Here is a 3,988-nt window from a genome sequence, read left to right on the forward strand (position 1 = left end):
GCAGCCCCACACGGCCCCGCTGCCTCCCCACACGGCCCCGCTGCCTCCCCACACGGCCCCGCTGCCTCCCCACACGGCCCCGGTGCCGCCCCACATCGCCGCCGCCGCCCGAGCACCGCTCCGGGGCCCGCCCCGCTCCCTGCTCCCCGAGTCCGGCGGCAACGGAGGCGGCGCGGCGGCGTTCCGCGGCCCGCCCGGTCCGTCCCTCCCCATCCCTTGTTAAAAGCCGCCTGTCCCTGTGTGGGGCTGCTGCTGGAGGTTATTAATAAAGTATTTGAAGCGTTGTTAGTGGACGTTTTTAAGCTGCTGGGGTTTTATTTTAGGGTAAGGTGGAGGGAAGTCACGTTGATGGGACGCGCCTGGGGACGTGTGAGGGAAATGGCAGCGAGGAGAAGCTGCAGGGCTGGCAGGAGCTCCCTGTCTGCCATAAAGTCACGGAAAATGACGAACGAAGCCATTCCAGCTGCTTCTTTCCGTGTCCTCCCCCCAAAAGCCTTATGGAATTAAAGAAACATGGCCTCAAGCACCCACCCAAAGCTGTCTCCAGAGGCACTGCCGTGTCAGCCACAGCGGGCAGTGGGACCTCTCCCCTCTGCCTCGCCCGTGGTTGCACCTGGAGAAGAGAGGCAGCGACTTCACTCACATGTATGCCCCCTTTCCTCTGTGTGCAGAGCTGATCCGAGCTCGTCTTGGGATGAGAAAACATTCCTCTAGCAGAGAGTGGCTGACACCGTGATCAGCTCCCCATCGGCTTCTGGAGAAGCCGAGGTCAGTGTGGTCGCAGCCCTGTGAGAGCTGCACCAGCGAGTGCAGGAGCTGCTACAGGGGCGATGAGAGGACAGTCCCTTCCTCGAGCACCACAAGATGCTGATTTAGCTGCAGGGTTGGGTTGAGGGGTTTGAACCCGTAAACCCCTGTAAGCAACTCCAGCAGTTCAGTGCTGACAAGTCAAGGCAGCTCTTCCCCTTGGCTGGCTGCGGTAGGGAGCTAGTTTAACACTCCCGAGTGGCAATGATCCAAGCCAGGTTTAACCAAGGAGAGGACGCTTTCCTGACGCTTTATTGAGCTACGGGTTGGAGCAGTAAGCCCACCAAGCAGGCATCCCCAGGCGCTCCCAGCCTCGATGCGATGCATTTGGCTCTGTGCCTGCTGCGGGCCTGTTCCACCAGTGCGCTGATGGAGATCTGCACCTTTACAGATCTGCTGTCATACTTCATCTGGTAGTCAGGTGTTTTGTTTTGAAGAAGAAAAAATCTAAATAAAGACTACAGAAAAGTCCCAGAGAAGATTGTCGCTGCTGTGTCTGAATACATGGCAACTGTGCTCGGTGTGCATCTGTACAGCTTCCTTAAAGCACAACACTAAGCCTTCCTCCAGCCTGTGCTTATGTATATTCCTTAAGCAAATTAATTGATAATTTTTCATTTATTTAGCAGAGCAAAGGCATGATCTGAAACGAGAGCCAATACGTTGCCATTGCTTTTTATATTTTCTATTTAAAGAAAAAAATAGTAACAAGTAATTAAACACATGCACACTGGAATATATTTTACTTAACAGGATAAGCTGGTTTTAAACTAGAGGTGGCTATTCCACTATTAAATGCAAATTTTAAGATAACAGCATTTAAAAGCCACGGCCCAGGCTTCCTTCGGCCTTAAGACAGGCAGGCCCTCAAAGACACAAACCAAGAATCATGCCAGAATTCAGGAAGTTTGTAGGTGCTCAACCTTTACATTGTTTTACTTTGCTACTGTTGGCCTATCCACAGCAGGAGCCTGTGTTATTAGATTACAAAACACGTATCTTTGGGTATTTATTGACAATGTTTTTTTGTTGTGTTTGTCTTCAAAGCATTATTTGCATGGAAACCAGTTTTTTCACTTGATCCGATACCATCCCTTATTTATAAATTTAAAAAAAAAAGTCAAGGGAACTCCCTTAGAGTTACTGCATGACAGTTGGAAGTTGTATGTCTTGCTCTCCTACATTGCACAAGTATCAAAATAACTTTTAAATGTTTATTTAAAAATGTAGAAGAATAGAGTAAAAAAAAAACAATTCAGACTTTTCCAAAATGACACATTCCCATTTTTGTAGCACATATTTACACATTTTAATTTAAAATCACTTCAAAGGTACGGAATCACGATTGGATGTTATTTTAACCTTTACACTTGAAAAAAACACTCATAAGGGAGTCACTAAAACATGAAAAAGCCTAATGTATGTGAAACTGACATAGTACCAATGTAATTTTAAGTACTGGTGTGCTGAGTAAGCTGTTCAGTAAAATTTCTGAAACAGTTAAGTACAGAGATCGTATGCTCTTTTTATTGGCATACAGTCACTACCCATATAAGTGCATTCGTGTCAGAAAAAATAATGTCCATATTTACAGGAAGTGACAGAAGTCCAGTTGTTGGCAGAGTATATAAAGCTCTTCATACAATCTTTTTTAATTGGTAGACAGATAATATAAAAACTGAACCGAAAATCAAATTCAATGCACATTGGAAACTGTATTCCTCAATAGCCTTTCTTAAAATTAGTTTTATTTCCCTTCTCTCTCTCAAAAACAAAGTCCTTTTGAGATATTTGAGCTGCTATGCCACCTATACTATTCAAGAAATCCTTGCTTTTACTGAAAGCCAATAGCGTACTGAGATTGGATCAACATTATTTGTATCTGTATAAATGCCACCAAAAGTAGTGTGTTGAAAATTTATGCCTTATTTTGCTATTAGGTAGGACTGCTTATTCTACTCTATTATAAAAGTACTCAGTTTGGGATGTATGCTATTCGTAATTGAATTAACTAATTATTTGTAACATTGTTTTAATAAACATGCATGTATTCAACAGCCATTAACTTGCTTAATAAATGTATAGTTAAAATGTATTTTTTCCAGTGAAGCAGTTTACTTCTGTGTCTAATTATGAAAGAAAATACATTGGCAAAAATGCTACATAGCTGAATTCTACTTTTAGTTAAATGGATTAATCTGTTCAAGATGACATGCTTTGCAAGTTGCCTTTACTGGTGTATTTTTTTCTTAGAAGATACAGCCATCAAAGAGATCTTACTTTGATGTTAAGCCTTTTATCTTTTTCACAACTGGTATCATACCAGACCTTTCAGGAATAGGTCTCCAATCTTCCCCAGAATTAATACTCATTCTTCTCTAACAGTCAGTGGCCTAGGGTTGCAGGTTTTTTAGTTTTGTTTTTGTTACTAATAACAGTAGTTCATTTCCTGAAGAAGGAGGTAATCAGTGATTTCATTCACTTTATAGTGATATAAAAAACATTAACAAAATTAAATAAGTTGCTGTCTAGCCAATGTATTAGCTTTATAGGAACCACAATTCTCGTAACACTAGCAAAAATAACCAGATTTAATGTTTACTAAACATTTAAAGCATATGCCAAAATGTAAAATCTATCTATTGCCAGTTTTCTAATGTGTATTGAGTGCCATTTATGAATATATTCCATAGAACATCTAAAATACTGAGTTTTGTTCCTGTAATATCCCTAAATGTCCACAAAGTTTTCTCTGAAAACTGGGTGAGGAATATAGTTCCAGAGCTCAACACTATCACACAAGATCGATCAGTTAGTTGCACACATTCCTACTGGGATTCAGTCTGTTTATGTATAGCTTGGATTACAGTGACCCATATTTTACACACAAAGCATATGTTACTTGATAGTCCAAAAAAAAAAAAAAAAAAAAAAAAGGATTTTAAAATCTATTACACATCTAAAGAAAAAAGATGACTCTTCTCTGTTCTTCCACACCCCCCACCCAACAGATTAATCTCATCAACTCCACAAATAACATAGTTGGACAAATTAAAATCCTTTTTCAAGTACTTTAAAAATTTGTTATACTAAAAAAGCTGCCTTTTTCTTTTTTTTTTTTTTTTTTTTTTTTTTAAGTACTTCCTACATTTTAATACAAAATACAGGTGCAAGAATTTTA

This window comes from Aythya fuligula, chromosome 3 (assembly GCF_009819795.1).
Source record: "Aythya fuligula isolate bAytFul2 chromosome 3, bAytFul2.pri, whole genome shotgun sequence".
Taxonomy (NCBI): Eukaryota; Metazoa; Chordata; class Aves; order Anseriformes; family Anatidae; genus Aythya; species Aythya fuligula.